Here is a 17196-nt window from a genome sequence, read left to right on the forward strand (position 1 = left end):
TCAACCTTGGCAACTTTAAGTCGTGTGGACTTCAACTCCCCGAATCCCTCAGCCAGCAAAGCAAAGCACAGTACCGTAGTTTCCGGCGTATAAGATGACTTTTTAACCCATGAAAATCTTCTCAAAAGTCACTGGGTGCTGAAACTTTAGGGACAGGGCTGGCTGGAAAACCTGGAGCGGATCTTCCATTTAGTCTGCGCAGGGAAAGCGGGACCAATTGGAGTAGAAGCTGCAGTCTGTGATTTTTTACAGGCTGGGGTCTGGGCGTCTTTCCTTCTAAAGTTGAAGAGCAGCTGTAGGCAGGTGGGGAATGCAAGAGCAACTTGAAAGGCAGGTGGGGAATGCCATAGCCAGAGCAGCTGCTTAGCTCTAAGGACACATTTGACTCAGGAACTGGATGGGCTGGATGGAAAACCTGGAGCGGATCTCCCATTTGGTCTTTTTTTTTAAATCCCATTTATATCCCACCCTTCTCTGAAGACGCAGGGCGGCTTACAATTTAAAGCACAAATCAATGTGCTTAGCAATAGCCTTCATTCTATGTATATGCCTGCTTATTAGAGCTTTCACCCCCCCACAAGCAGCATTATTACAAAGTCAGCTTATTGCTCCCAACAATCAGAGTCCTCATTTTACCTACCTCGGAAGGATGGAAGGCTGACTCAACCTTGAGCCTGGTGGGATGAGAACCTGCACTAATTGCAGGCAGCTGGTGTTACTTAAGGCTCTGTGCAGGGAAAGTTTTAGAGTGAATTAGGAAAAGTGAAAAAGTGAATTAGGAAAATAGGAAACGGTTGCTGGAATTGGGTATGTGTAGTTTAACGAAGAGAAGGGTGAAGGGTGACATGATAGCAGTGATCCAATATCTCAGGCGCTGCCACAAAGAAGAGGGATCCAAGCTATTCTCCAAAGCACCTGAAAGCAGGACAAGAAGCAATGGATGGAAACTAGTCAAGGAGAGAAGCAACCTAGAACTAAGGAGAAACTTCCTGACAGAACAATTAACCAGTGGAACAACCTGCCTCCAGAAGTGGTGAATGCTCCAACACTGGAAGTTTTTAAGAAGAGACTGGACAGCCATTTGTCTGAAATGGTATAGGCCTTCCTGCATTAGCAGGGGGTTCGACTAGATGACCTCCAAGGTCCCTTCCAACTTATTATTATTATTATTATTATTATTATTATTATTATTATTATTATTATTATTATTAAGTTTAATCCACTTGCACTGTTTTATGTTTACATGTTTGATGACAAACAGCCTTATGTTTATAAGTGACAGTTTTCCTACTAAGTACCTGCATGTCATAAGCATTTGAATTAAAATTACCATATTAAAATCAAATCCGATGTTTTTAATTTTTATTTGGTGTGCGTTGGAAGAGGGGTAGTCTTATACGGCGAGTATAGCCCAAACCCTATAATTTAACAGGAAATGTAGGGGGTCATCTTATACGCCTAGTCGTCTTATACGCCGGAAAATACGGTAATTCTGGGAGTTGAAGTCCACAAGTCTTAAAGTCACCAAGGTTGAGGACCCCCTGCTTTACAGTATACCAGGGGTCTTCAAACTTGGCCTTTTTATGACTTGTGGACTTCAACTCCCAGAATTCCTCAGCCAGCGTGCCTGGCTGAGGAATTCTGGGATTTGAAATCCACAAGTCATAAAAGGGCCAGGTTTGAAGACCCCTGCAGTATACCATTACGTTGCAAATAGAACCGGATTTGCTTGACTGCGCGTGCGCCAGCTAAGCCTTTTTTTTTCCCCTCCCCTCCTTTCCCCTTTCTTTCCCCCTCCCGGCCAGGCTGAGGCAGGGGGGCGTGGCCTCCTTAGCCTTCTCGCGCGAGCTGCGGCCGAGACAGTGGTAGGAAGGGCGGGGCCAAGGGAAACGCTCGGCCAGCGGTGGGCGGGGCGAGTGGAGCGTTGTGTATATCGCTCGAATGTCTCAGCGTTCCAAAAGGCCCGGTCCGGCAGCACGTGGGGGGACAATTGAGCAGCCCGCGGCGGGTGACAGGGCTGGGCGCGGAGGTAGCGCACGGGAGCTTGGCACCAGCATCGGGGGTGGGACAGCGAGGAGAGGCGGCCGCACCAGCCGGAGAGCCGGCTCCAGCAGACGCATCGTGAGTAGCGGATTTGACCGGAGGCTTAAGGCGCCAGTCCTCATGCGCCAAGTTTGCGAGGGAGGGGCTTTCCGGAGAGTAAACCGGCGTGGGCAGCGGAGGTGAGGGTGACAATGGTTGCTGGCGCTTCCGGGGGATCATATAAACCCCCGTCGGTTGTTCCCAAAGGGGGAATTTCTCTTCCCTTGCCGCGCGTATGTTTGCTAACTTCTCCGCTAGCCCACCTCCCCGAAGCCATACTTGGCTCGCGTTCCGACGATTGCTCTGCGGTACACTAATTGGCAGGTAAGAACGCGGCTCTCCCGGGTCCGATGACCGGCCCCTCTCCCCTCCGGCTTGCATCTGACCTCCCCTTGCTTGTCTTCGGCTTGAAAGCGGCTCTCTCCCACCCGGAGCCCTAACGGGAGGGGTCTTCTCCAATGGGCTCCTGGACCCTTCAGTGTACGACTTAAGGCTCCGGAGGGACGCGGGTAGCGGCGGTTCCGTCCTTTCCCTTTCACACAACCACCACCCCCCACACCGCGGAACTCTGTCATTTACCCGTCCTTCGTTCCTCTGCTTTCCAGGCGCCTTGGACTTGCACTTTTATGGCGTTTTCGACGCGTCTGCCTGGGAACGTGTTTCTTCCTGCCACTTTCTCCGGCGGGTGATACCTGCCTTTTTTTTTTTTTTTTTTGCAGAGCCGGCCTATTTGGTCCTCTGCATTTGCACCCCAAGTGGGGTGCTGGGTGCTGTACAAGTTTAAAGATTCTCCCTAGGCAGGTGCCCCTTTCTAGCTCTTTGCCCGTGGGGAGAATTGGAGGCTGTTAAGGCCTACCTGGAACTCTGGAAGACACACCAGACCGAATCGCTGAATCTGTCAAGGCTGTTAAGGAGTTGTGGCTTGTGAATGGAGGTCGAGGTTTGTTTGAAATGTCCTGCATTTCTAGGACATTTGAAAAACGCCTTCAAACGTGGGGGACAGCCAATATTTCCTTGCTTAAAATTCAGATTTAGGACTGTAGTCCTTCCCACCGGGTCATCCTCCAGATGTGTTGAGGCTACAACAACCTGACTTGCAAATTCAGAGAGTTGTAACAAATCTGCTGTGGGGCGGCTGTGGCATATTCAGAACATGTGTTATCAATCAAGGAAAGAGTATAATTTGCTGTTCAGCTTGTATTTAAAAGGCTCTCCCCCACTTTCTTGGTTCTTCCACGTAAGGCATACTGTAAACTTAATGTTAGCTTACCCTGCAGGGTTGTTGTGTGTGGGAGAGAGAAAGGCCAAGGTAATTGCGGAGTTGTCAAGGAATGCACAGAAACTGATTGACAGGGAGATTCAGCCTGATGTGGGATGAATAGTACACGCCTGAGGAATGAAATGAGAGTTGGAAAACTCTGGATGTAAAGTATCTCCACTTGGGAAGAAACGCACGTGGGCATGGGTGTGTTTTGAAGTGGGTCTAGTGCAAGAGTTCATGAGAGCTGTGCTAATTTCTCTGGAGTAAAAGCCACTCCCTGGTTTGTCCTTTCAATGTGTCAGGTATGAGCTAGAATTGCATTTGAAAGGTACCCACATGCTTGCTAGCTGCTTATTCATGTCTGAAATGTATAATTGGGGGGAGCATGTGCTTGGATTGACAGTCCCTGCAAACACCCCGCCCCTTCTTTTTCAACTAATGTCGCCAGCTTCCAACTGCAGTTAAATTGCCTTTTGCCCCGTCTTAAAGCCACAGGCCACCTCTGCAGCGCGAAAGCTAAAACTTCCTTGCAACAAGGTCACACACCACCTTGTTGGGTTTCTCTTTCAAGAGGATCTGGTGCCTGGGCTTCAGCGGCTAGAAAGAGGCGGATCCTGGGTCCTCCAGCCAGGCCTAGTTTGCTCTTGCTCCCGAAAGCATCGTGAGGTGGGTAGAGGTCACCCTCCACGCCTACTGGGGGCTGTTTTGCTAGAGCAAGCCTGGGACTGAGGAAGGAGAGCCCATCCGTAGGTTTTGCCATGTGCCTGCTTCATCTTGCAAGGGCACGGCGGTGACGTGGAGCAGGGGGGGCGGGGGGGGGAGAGAGGAAAGCCCCGTTTCGGTTTGGCTGAGCAAGTTCTGCTGCTTTGGTAACCTCCCTCCCTGTCCCCCCCCCTCCTCCTTTAAATGAACTCTTAGCAAAGAACAGTTGCATTTGGCGGATTTGATTAAGCCAAGTCTTAACCATGTGCCAGCTCTCTCGGGTGTGCAAAAAGAGCAAGGTTCCTTTAAGACACTTCTGACAATGTTTGAAGGACTGTGCTAAGTAATAATGCTTTGGTAGGCCTCCCCCAGCCTCCAGGTGTGTTCAGTGTGCACATTTTAATCACCTCCTAGTAGGCACAGCTCAATGGTGATTACCGGTACTTGTTTTCCCAGGCTTTATGGAGAATAATGCCATCGGAGAAGGAAATAAATTCTGGGTGTTGATTCGCCTGCTAAGTTTATATATTCTGCTAATCCAGGTTTTGTGGAGGCATCTGGAGTGTTTCCTGCATTATGTTAGGTGTCAAATCACAGTGGCTAGGTTCATATAATGTATTAACCAAAATAAACCATGTTGTGTTTTAGTAGTATGTGTGAACCAATCTTCTGTGCTAGACTCAGCCTTCCATCCTTCCGAGGTAGGTAAAAGGAGGACCCAGATTGTTGGGGGCAATTAAGCTGACTTTGTAATAATGCCGCTTGGGGGTGTGTGAAAGCCCTAATAAGCAGGCATATACATAGAATGAAGGCTACTGCTAAGCTTGTAAGCCGCCCTGAGTCTTCGGAGAAGGGCGGGATATAAATGGAATTAAAATAAATAAAATAAAATAAATGTATGCTTAACAGTGCAACATGTTTATTTTTTCATCTATTATGTCCATAGTATACGCTTCACATCAACCCTGTTGAGTTGACTTGATTGAAAGATAGTTACTGGCCGAAAGGAATCTGTATTTCAGGATTTGGTTGGCCAGGGTCAACTCCACGCTGTAACCACTTATTCTAGACATCCGAGAGACAGACTCTCTGAAAGACAATTGCTCTTACACAGTGAATATGCAAAGTTTTTCTGCTCTCTAATTCTCCACCTATCCGCACACTTTTAACTGCTATTCCCATTTTACAGATTGTGGAAGAAGAATTCAGGTCAGCCCATATAAAGTTAGTAGGCAAACTTTGAGTGTTACAATAGAGTACTATATTTGACTTATTATCATTTTATGCTATAAATTATTCCATTTTACAGACTGAGGACAAAATTATTAAATTTTACAGACTGAGGATGCATTTAAGACAGATAACCAGGAAGGACACAGTTGTTTCAGGACTTGGATAGTTGTTTCTCAAATGCATTTTAGCTATTGGTTTCTACAAGCATAGTACTGTTCAAAGTGCTCCAGGATTTTCAAAGCAATAGGTTGTGTTGTATAGATTTTTGAAGCTTTCTTCCTTCAAGGTGGGTTATGTCACTGTCCCGTTATAGCTTCACAAATATTCTGTAGAAATATCAGGCTTAGTTGTTGGACCCAAAGTGACTTATTTAGCCAGTTAAGGATTTGAACATGGGTCTCCAATCTAAGTTATTTATTTTTTATTTATTTTTTATTTTAATTCCATTTATATCCCGCCCTTCTCCGAAGACTCAGGGCGGCTTACAAGCTTAGCAGTAGCCTTCATTCTATGTATATGCCTGTTTATTAGGGCTTTCACACACACCCCAAGCGGCATTATTACAAAGTCAGCTTATTGCCCCCAACAATCTGGGTCCTCATTTTACCTACCTCGGAAGGATGGAAGGCTGAGACAACCTTGAGCCTGGTGGGACTCGAACCTGCACTAATTGCAGGCAGCTGGTGTTACTTAAGGAGGCATTAGCCCACTGCTCCACCAAGGCTCTTAATCCACTACACTCCAAATTTGGCAACTTTTAAAACTTATGGACTTCAACTCCCAGAATTCCTCAGTCACAAGTCTTAAACTTGCCAAGTTTGGAAATCCTTACACTACAACAGGCATGTCAAACTCGTGATGTCATGTGACATCACGCAACATATTACGACTTTTCCCACATTGCCGGCAATGGGGTGGGCGTGGTTTCGGCGTGACGCATCTGGCCTGTGGGCTGGCAGTTTGATATGCCTGCACTACAACGTTTCAGTGTCCATTCTCAGGGAGAAAAAAAAGTTTTGAGTCTTTTAATATAGATTTTATTATTTATGTTCTGAATTTAACATTTGATGCAGGTGTATTAGATGATTAAATATATTTGGGAATAATTTTGGTTAGAAGTGGTTGCAAATCTGTGTCTCACATTGTGACTATTGTTGTTTATGTGTTACATTTATATCTTGCCTTATGTTTGGGAGCAAAAAGCAGCAAAACTATTTCCCCAACTGGACAGAAACACTTTCGTCGGTTTTAATCTTCATTCTCGCTCTGGTGTAAGGATTGTTCAGCTTTCTATGATATCAGAGCAGCTGACCAATCAGAATTAGAGACACTGTAATGCTGAGGCTATTTTCTGGTTTATGCTTGGTCTTGGGATAGGCCGTCAGATAGTGGTTGGGGATAAAAGCCACATTTCCCCTATAATTTTGCATTATAAGACCTTGGCGCTCTTTGAGCTTGGTTGTTTTCTTGCAGACATTTCATTACCCAACTAGGTAACATCATCAGTGTTAGAAGGAAATGGGGTTTGCTCCCTTACATACAAATGGCTTGCCCTGTCAGTGTTGGTACGTGTTGTTTTCTTTTTTATAATTCCTTGATAAGTCTGTTACGTATTATTTAATTGTTTGTCTGAGTGGGTAGTTTTCTGTTTAGGGTATTGGGTATTTTGTAAATAGGTCTGCCAGTGGCATCAAGAAGCTGGCAGAGACACCCAAGTATGGACCGCTCTAACACATTCACATGACTAATTTGCAAGTTATCTTTCTGAGATAGGGAGAAAGTGACTTTGATTCACCTTGGACAAGGGGGTGTGTTTTGTTGAATGCAAAGCCATGTGGGAAGTCGTGGCCAAAGAAACACATGACTTCCCCTTGGTCCAGACTGTGCAGTCTTGGCTCCCTTCTGCAAAAATGGACTTCCAGTAGCCAAGATAACCATCTGCTCCACCAAACAGTTCTTTTTCCCCTGGAGCAGAGGCTATCGGTAAATAAAAATTACCAGAGTGCTTTAGAGGAGAGCGAGCAGGCCTCTCTCCTCTCTGCAGCTAAGATGGGTGGAAAGTTTATTTTGTAAAACATGATTCAGTACACCTGGGTTCTTGGCTGACTCTTGCCCTCATTTATAATCTCTTTTTTTATTGAAAAGTTTTACAGTACATTTTTTAAAAAACAAAACCCCTCCCAACCCCCTCCCCTCTCCCCAAACCTCCCCAACCCTTCCCTCCCCCCCCCCCTCCCCGACTTCCCAGAGCAAAATACAGGGTATAAAAATACAAACAATCATAATCTACTATATGCAAACAACAATAAAATATTAAATTCTATCGCACTTTAACTCTTATTAAAATAACTACAAGTAATTTATATATCACATAAATCCAATACTTATTCAAATGCTAGGTGAAACTTTTTAGTCCCATATTTATTTTGGATGTAATCAATCCATCTTCTCCACTCCACAATATATCTCTGTTGCGACTGGTCTTTCAAGTACGCTGAAATCTTTGCCATTTCCGCCAAGTTGGAAACTTTTAAAGTCCATTCCCCTCATTTATAATCTCGAGGCTGGATCAAGTTATGGTCTAGTGTGCCAAAACATGCTGGATTCTGGGACTTATAGAAAGGAGGTGAATTTCCTGGCCTCCTAATTTTCTGCTAAGAAAACTTGGTTTTTAATGGTTAATAACATATCCATACTGCTGCATTCCATTTGGTTCAGAGTGCAGGTAGTCCTCGACCTTACATCCATTTGTTTAGTGACCATTTGAAGTTATACAGCATTGAAAAAAGTGACGCATGAGCATTTTTACCCTGAGGTAAGCTAAGTGGCCAATGAATTTGACAAATGAAATAAATAAAAATTTTCACACTTGTGACTGTTGCAGCTTCCCCATGGTCACATGATCAAAATTCAGGTGCTTGTGTTTATGACCATTGCAGTGTCCCGAGGTCATGTGATCACATTTTTTTGCCACCTTCTGACAAGCAAAGTCAAGGGGGAAGCCAGATTCACTTAATCAAGTTATTAACTTAAGAACTGCAGGGTTAAGTTATTAACTTAAGAACTTTATAACTTTTCTTGTCACAGTTATTAAGTGAAGCAAAATTCACTTAACAACTGAGGGCTACCTGCAGTGTACAGTGTGTTGTAAAAGGAATTAAAATCCAAATAACAAAATTGGAATAATAGTGCCATCCACTGGAGCAGGGCCAAACGTGACATCCTCAAAATGCTGTACCCTAGATAGAACATGTGGGTAGTCAATGGCTGTTTGTTGGTACAGGCCAGGTTGTTCCAAAGGAGATTAAGGCCATTTAGAGAAGGCCTGAATATATTTGTCACTGCAAATGGAGTTCGTTGTCCTCTTTCGATCTTCTGGATAGGCAGATTCCCTTTTTTATTCAGATCTGAATCCCACTCATGACCAGGAGACAGGATTGAAACATTACAATGAGCCAGTGTTTCTCAACCTTGACTGTTTTAAGATGTGTGGACTTCAATTCCCAGAATCCTTCCTCCAGCCATGCTTGTTGAGGAATTCTGGGAGTTGAAGTCCACATGTCTTAAAGTTGACAAACTTGAGAAACATTGTAGTAAGCCACAGTGTAATTTATAGTTTTAACTACAGTGGGAAGGGCTGAGATCATGGTTAAGATTTAGGGCAGGAATCTGTCTATTTTGTGCATGTTCTCCTTCCATGCAGAATCCTATATGGGTGATTATGTTGCTTGTTTGTCTGATTAATGCTTCCTCAATTGTACTATTATATGAAAGTTAGGTTTTATGCAACGTGCTTCCCTCCCTCAGTATGCTAGACTGAGGGTTACACAATAGCTTATCCACTGTTAACATTACTGTGGTTTTTACACAACCAGATTTTTTGGCTTCCCACAATATGCAGAATCTTAAAATAGCCATGTGGACTACGTTTACAAGTACAGGCATTTTGTGGTTATACCATATGGTTTGTTCCATTTGAGTCTACCATGTTGTATGAACTTGACCAGGCCTAATTTCTACGGTTAACTGCAGTTAAAGAAATCATGGTATGATGGCATGAAAAATGTAAATTTGGTTTGCGTTAGTTTTTAATCTATTATGATCCCCACAGATGAAGCTAAGCCCCTTCCTGTGCCAGCTTCCTAATGAAAGAAAGCATATAAAAGTTCTAAATGCTTTTATCAGTTTATCTGTTACGTACTACTCATGATTTTTTTGGCAATGTAACTGACTTGTTTTTTTTTGCACTGGAAGGGAAAGAGAAATAAAATCTGTTTAGTGTGGTCCAAAGATATATTTTGGGGGTGGGTGGTGGGTCTTAAAGCTGAATGCCAGTTTTTTGGCGAGTTAGTGAAGAAAGGGGGGAAGTGAATCCCCCCCCAAAAAAAAACACTATTCCAGAATATTTTCCATTACATTTTTCTACTGGATGTTCTCATTTTTAGAAATACACAATTTTGTAAGACATAGTTTAACAGGATGTATGCGCTGCTATGCAAAATAGATAAGTAGAGGCGCTCGAAACTAGAAATACAATGTACAAACTTTTTTCAAGCAAGTCTTTCTAGGAATCAACCAGAAAAGTGCAGTACATAGATTTTTAGGCCTGCTCAATTCACAAGCAGTATCTCTGGTTTTACATTTGACTTTGAGAAAAAAATAAACATATGTCTAGTTGATATGTCTAAAATTACTTATAGCTATTTCAGAAAACAATAGTTTTTAAACTTTAAATTGTTTTGGTATATAAATAATCCACCTTGTTATTGCAATTTTATATTTATTTAATTTATTTATATTCTGTCTTTTTACAAATAACTCAAGATGGTGAACAGGTCCACACACTTCCTCCTCCTATTTTCCCCATAACAACAACCCTGTGAGGTGAGTTGGGCTGAGAGAGACTGACTGGTCCAAAGTCACCCAGCCGGCTTTCATGGCTAAGGTAGGACTAGAACTCGGGATCAGCTTTCTAGCCTGATGCCTTAACCACTAAACCAAACTGGCTGTCTTAAACATTATATTAAACGTACATGTTTAATTTGAGTAGGGGGCATAACTCTTTAATCTTGATATGCCCTCACATACTAGCTTGCAATATTATTTATATGAAGTTTTTTTAATGATCAAAATGTTCGGTTCAGCTAGTTTTGACTGTCAGTAAAATCCATGATATGTTGAACTTGTTTAGTTTTAATTTGCAAGTAGTACAGGCTGATTGGATCTTATCTGATTTTTCAAACAGTAGGAAGCTCTTCAAAATTTTGAAGAGAATCCTGTTCCAGCAAACATTTGGTCCTTAATGGACAATGCCAAGCTGCCGTTTTTATTCGATTTGGTTTATCAACTTATTAAAAATGTTCATCGTAAACGGCCTTGAATTTTGAAATGGGACATCATGTAAATGACTATGTGTATAACCTGCTGAGGTTAACACTTTCTTATGCTTGGCTTTGTAGAAGCTTAATAAATATCCATCTTCTCCCTAGTGCAGGGGTAGGCAACCTTGGCTCTTTTATGACTCATGGACTTCAACTCCCAGAATTCCTGAGCTAGCATGGCTAAGCATGGAAACCTCTCCCTTTCTCTTTCAGGAATTCTGGAAGTTGAAGTCAACGAGTCATAAAAGAGCCAAGGTTGCCTACCCTTGCCCTAGTGCAGGGGTGTCAAACTGCCAGCCCATGGGCCGGACGCATCACAAAGAAACCGCGCCCACCCCATTGCCAGCAATGGGGAAAAAGTTCCGATACGCGCGAGTTTGACATGTCTGCCCTAGTGTCTTCCGAGGGGAGGGAGTTTGACTACAGTTCCCATTATCTCCAACCAGCTAATACTAGGTGTATATGTGACAATACATGGCAGAGCTTTATGGTTCCCAGCCTGGTAAAGTTGTGTGTCTTTATTGGTGATGTAAGGTTTAGGATTAAAACAAAGAGGAATGATGTCAAGCAAATCATTGTTGTCCAGAAAAGTTGATGATGTTTTTAGCTGTTTGAAGGCTCAGCTTTTTGTGGTGCTGACAGCTCAGCAAACTTGTCTTATTTTATTTCTGCACAGGGCTTAGAGGCCACTCCATTGGCCTTGGAGTGGTGTACAACTCCCACATACACTGTATAATTTGGATTAAAATAAATACTAGGTGGTGCAGTGGCTCAGTGGTTAAGGCACTGGGCTTTTGTTGGCTGGAAAGCTGGCAGCCCAGGTTTGAGACCCAAGTGTCATACAACTGGGTGAGCTCCCGTTCCTTGCCACAGCTCCTGCCAACCTAGGAGTTTGAAAGCATGCAGATGTCAGTACATAAATAGGTACCATTTTGGTGGGAAGGGAACAGTGTTCCGTGACATCATGCTGGCCACCTGACTGCGGAAATGTCTTCAGACAGCGCTGGCTCAATGGCCTTGAAACAGAGATGAGCAACGAGTAGCAGATTAAAATCTGCCAGGGCTCATATATAATAATAATAATAATAATAATAATAATAATAATAATAATAATAATAATAATAATAATAATAATAATAATAATAATAATAATAATATAGTAATAATAGTAATAATAGTAATAATAGTAATAATAATTGGAAGGGGTCTTGGCGGTCATCTAGTCCAACCCCCTGCTCAGGCAGGAAACCCTATACCATTTCAGACAAATGGCTCCAGTCTCTTCTTAAAAACTTCCAGTGTTGGAGCATTCACAGCTTCTAGAGGCAGGTTGTTCCACTGGTTAATTGTTCTAACTGTCAGGAACTTTCTCCTTAGTTCTAGGTTGCTTCTCTCCTTGATTAGTTTCCATACGTTGCTTCTTGTCCTGCCTTCAGGCGCTCTGGAGAATATCCTGACTCCCTCTTCTTTGTGGCAGCCCCTGAGATACTGGAACACTGCTATCATGTCACCCCTCATCCTTCTCTTCATTAAACTAGACCCACCCAATTCCAGCAACCGTTCCTTATATGTTTTAGCCCCCAATCCCCTAGTCATCTTTGTTCCTCTTCTCTGTACTCTTTCTAGAGTCTCAACATCTTTTTTACATCGTGGTGACCAAAACTGGATGCAGTATTCCAAGTGTGGCCTTACCAAGGCATTGTAAAGTGGTATTAACACTTCACGTGATCTTGATTCTATCCCTTTGTTAATGCAGCCTAGCACTGCGTTGGCTTTTTTGTCAGCTGCAGCACACTGCTGGCTCCTATTTAGGACTCCAAGATCCCTCTCACAGTTACTACTATTGAGCAAGGTATCACCTACTATACTTGTACATTTGGTTTTTCTTGCCTAAATGTAGAACATTACTTTTTTCACCATTGAATTTCATTTTGTTAGATAGCGCCCAGTCTGTCCAGATCCTCCTGTATCTTAAGCCTGTCTTCTGGAGTGTTGGCTATTCCTGCCAGCTTGGTGTTGTCTGCAAATTTGATGAGTTCCCCATCTATCCCCTCGTCCAAATCATTGATGAAGATGTTGAAGAGCACTGGGCCCAGAACAGAGCCCTGGGACACCCCACTACACACTTCCCTCCATATACATGCAGTTCCATTGAGGATCACATGCTGAGTACGGCCGGTCTGCCAGCTATGAATCCTTCTGGTGGTGATGCTGTCTAACCCACATTTTTCTATCTTATCAAGTAGTAGGTTGTGATCTACTTTATCAAATGCCTTACTGAAGTCCAAGTAAATTATGTCCACAGCATTCTTCTGGTCCACTAATTTTGTCACTTGGTCAAAGAATGCAATAATATTTATCCGGCATGATCTGTTTTTGAGAAACCCATTTTAGCTTTTAGTAATGACTTTGTTTGCCTCTAGGTCAGGTGTGTCAAACTGCCGGCCTGTGGACCGGATGCGTCATCCGGAAGCCACACCCACCCCATTGCCGGCAAAGGTGAAAAGGCTCCGATATGTTGCACGATGTCATGTGACGTTGCGAGTTTGACATGTCTGCTCTAGGTGTTCGCTGATTCATTGTTTTATTATCTTTTCCAGAATCTTCCCAGGTATTGAGGTCAGGCTGATAGATCTGTAATTTGCTGGATCCATTTTTTTCCCTTTTTTGAAGATGGGAACTACATCAGCTCTGTTCCAGTCCTCTGGTAGTTCCCCAGTGCTCCAGGATCTTTGAAAAATATAGTTCAGTGGCTCTGAGATCACATCTGCCAGTTCTTTGAGAACCTTGGGGTGTAATCCATCTGGTCCTGGTGATTTGAATTCATCTAGGCTGGACAGGTGCTCACTTACCATTTTCTTGCCTATCTTAAGTTGTGTTTCTATTCTGTTTTTATGGCACTATTTTTGATAGGTTGGTCTGTTTTTTCCCTTTATGTAAAGACAGATGCAAAAAACGAGTTAAATAGTTCTGCTTTCTCCCTGTTGTTTGTCACCTTCTTGCCACTTTCACCCACTAATGGACTAATCATTTCCTTGACTTTTTTTCTTGTTTTTTTACATGTTGAAAGAAGCCTTTTTGTTATTTTTGACTTTTGTCGCAAGCCTTACTTCATTTTGAGCCTTAGCTTTCCTCACTTCATCTTTGCAGGCTCGGGCTATTTGCTGATATTCTGCCTTAGTTATGTGCCCCTCTTTCCACTTTTTATACTTGTCCTTTTTATCTTTCAGTTTATTAGAGAGTTTTTTATGCAGCCATGCTGGTTTCTTTTGAGACCTCTTATTTTTCTTCTTTGTTGGTATTGTGCTAGACTGGGCTTTTATTATCTCACTTTTCAAAATTTCCCAAGCTTCTAGAGTTGTTTTCCCCTTGAGGATTCTCATCCATGGAATCCTTCCCAAGCTCTCTTTAAGTTTATTGAAATTACCTCTCTTAAAGTCCAAGACTCTAGTTTAACTGTGTTCTATTGCTTGTGCTTCCATAATGTTGAATTCCAATATTTTATGATCGCTTCTCCTCAAGGTTCCTGTGGCTTCAACATTTCATCTCTGGGAATTAGATCCAATATGGCTAATCCCCTAGTTCACTTCTCTACTTTTTGGGAGACAAAGTTGTCTGCTAGGTTTGGCAGGAATCTGTTTGATCTTCCACTTGATGCAGAGTTTGTCTCCCAGTTGATGTCAGGGTAATTAAAGTCCCCCATTACTATTGTGATGTGCTTCCTACATACCTTAGTTAGCTGACTAGCAAAAAGTTCATCTATTTCCTCTGTTTGGTTGGGTGTCCTATAGTATACACCTATGGCAATGTCATTTTTTACCCCTTTTTTATTGACCCAAGTGCATTCAAGACAGTTTTCATCATTGTTGTGCTCTATTTCTGTAGAGATGTAGTTATTTCTTTTATAGAGAGCAACTCCACCTCCTCTTTTATTTGGTCTGTTTCTTTTCAATAATTTTTTTATTTTATTTTTTTTATTTTAATTCCATTTATATTCCGCCCTTCTCCGAAGACTCAGGGCGGCTTACAAGCTTAGCAGTAGCCTTCATTCTATGTATATGCCTGCTTAATAGGGCAGCCACTGAGGCACTTGACCGGGTTGTACCCTTGCGGCCCCTGACCCGGCGCAGATCCCAGCGAGCTCCATGGTTCTCCGCGGAGCTCCGGGAGATGAAGCGTCGGAAACGGGGCCTAGAGAGCTGTTGGAGGTCGAGCCGATCCGAACCCGACCGGTTGCGGTTGCGGTTAAGAACCTATATTAGGTCTTATCTCGCAGCGATGAGGGTGGCGAGGTGTAATTACTTCTCTACCCTCATTGCGTCCGCAGATAATCGCCCGGCCGCCCTGTTTAGGGTGACTCGCTCACTTCTTAATCAGGAGGTGAGGGAGGATCCCTTGCAGGGTCGTGCCGAGGAATTTAGTCAACATCTGTCGGATAAAATCGCTCGGATTCGGACCGGTTTGGACTCCAGCTGGGCAGAGTCAGGCGATCAGGACACGGACGGTCTTGTCAATGTTATCTGGGAAGAGTTTGATTCTGTGACCCCTGATGAAGTGGACAGGATTATGGGGAGGCTGAGCTCCTCCACATGTTTGTTGGACCCGTGCCCTTCCTGGCTGGTTTATGCAGCTAGGGAGAGGACACGAGGCTGGCTCCAGGCGGTTATATCTGCTTCTTTGAGTGAGGGTTATTTCCCCACCGTCTTGAAGGAGGCGGTGGTGAGACCTCTCCTCAAGAAGCCTGCCTTGGACCCAGCTGTGTTGAACAACTTTCGTCCAGTCTCCAACCTTCGCTTTCTTGCGAAGGTTGTTGAGAGTGTGGTGGCGCATCAGCTCCCTCTGGTCCTGGATGAAGCGGATTATCTGGACCCCTACCAATCGGGTTTCAGGCCCGGGTACAGCACGGAGACGGCATTGGTCGCTCTGGTGAATGATCTCTGGAGGGCTCGGGACAGGGGATATTCCTCTGTCCTAGTCCTATTAGACCTCTCGGCGGCTTTCGATACCATCGACCAAGGTATCTTGCTGCGGCGTCTCAGGGGATTGGGAGTGGGAGGCACGGTTCTTCGGTGGTTCTCCTCCTATCTCCTGGGACGTTCGCAGTCGGTGTTGGCAGGGGGGCAGAGATCGGCCCCGAGGTCTCTCGTTTGTGGAGTTCCTCAGGGGTCGGTTCTCTCGCCTCTCCTGTTCAACATCTACATGAAACCGCTGGGTGAGATCATTCGTGGTTTTGGAGTTGGGTATCATCAATATGCCGATGATACCCAACTTTTCTTTTCGACCCCAAACCACCCCAGTGATGCCCTCGCTGTGATGTCCCGTTGCCTGGAGGCGGTTCGGGTCTGGATGGGGAGGAACAGACTTCAGCTCAACCCTGACAAGACTGAGTGGCTGTGCATTCCGGCATCCCGGGACATTCAAGATGTTCCATCTCTTTCTATGGGGGGTGAGCTCTTACCCCCCGTGGATAGGGCTCGCAACTTGGGAGTCCTCCTAGATTCACGGCTTACCCTAGAAGATCATGTAGTGGCCGTGACTAGGGGGGCTTTTGCCCAGGTTCGCCTGGTGCGCCAGTTGCGGCCCTATCTGGACCGGGATGCCCTGTGCACGGTCACTCATGCGCTCGTGACCTCTCGCCTTGACTACTGTAATGCTCTCTACATGGGGCTTCCCTTGAAGACCACTCGGAGGCTCCAACTGGTACAGAATGCGGCCGCGAGAGTTGTCTTGGGAGTTTCCCGGTACTCCCATGTTACACCTTTGCTCCGCGAGCTGCATTGGTTACCAGTTGTCTTCCGGGTGAGGTTCAAGGTCTTAGTTATGATCTTTAAGTCCCTACATGGCATGGGTCCGGGGTACCTCGGGGACCACCTGCTGCCGGCTTCAACTCCCCTCCGCCCTGTGCGTTCCCACAGAGAGGGCCTCCTCAGGGTGCCTCCGGTCAGGGAATGTCGACTGGCGGCCCCCAGGGGGAGAGCCTTCTCTGTGGGTGCCCCGGCTTTGTGGAACCAACTGCCGGTGGAGCTCCGGACGGCATCGGACCTCCGAACTTTCCGTCGTGGTCTGAAGACCCATTTGTTTGAATTGGCCGGTCTGGCCTGATGGGGGAGCTGTGTTTTAAATTGTCATTTTAGATCGCATTTTGTTTTTAATTGGGCATTGATTTAATCTTTGTTTTAACTTTTGTATAGTATTGTATTTTTATTTATATGCCCTGTGAACCGCCCTGAGTCCCCAGGGAGAAGGGCGGTATATAAATTAAATAAAACATAAACATAAACAAACATAAACTTTCACACACCCCCGCAAGCGGCATTATTACAAAGTCAGCTTAATTGCCCCCAACAATCTGGGTCCTCATTTTACCTACCTCGGAAGGATGGAAGGCTGAGTCAACCTTGAGCCTGGTGGGATGCGAACCTGCACTAATTGCAGGCAGCTGGTGTTACTTAAGGAGGCATTAGCCCACTGCTCCACCAAGGCTCTTTTAATTTAAATCCCTCTAGCTGTGTGTTCCATTTGTGGGTTTTATCCCAC

At 44.5% G+C, this 17196-nt stretch overlaps 1 protein-coding gene across 6 annotated transcripts in view; it reads left to right on the forward strand.

Moving 5' to 3' along the window:
* Positions 1 to 1900: 1900 nt before the first annotated feature.
* The window catches only part of AKAP1 (A-kinase anchoring protein 1), a 74756-nt gene continuing 59460 nt past the window's right edge, over positions 1901 to 17196 (forward strand). For 2 of the 6 annotated variants that reach the window (XM_081313144.1, XM_081313145.1), the window contains exons 1-2: positions 1925 to 2121; positions 10103 to 10162. The gene's annotated coding sequence lies outside the window, so the exon portion shown is untranslated. Of the gene's footprint in view, positions 2407 to 10102; positions 10224 to 17196 lie in introns of all 6 variants that reach the window. The other 4 variants (XM_081313142.1, XM_081313141.1, XM_081313146.1 and 1 more) reach the window with 4 other exon arrangements.

Source organism: Vipera berus, assembly GCF_964194415.1.
Source record: "Vipera berus genome assembly, chromosome: 1".
Classification (NCBI taxonomy): Eukaryota; Metazoa; Chordata; class Lepidosauria; order Squamata; family Viperidae; genus Vipera; species Vipera berus.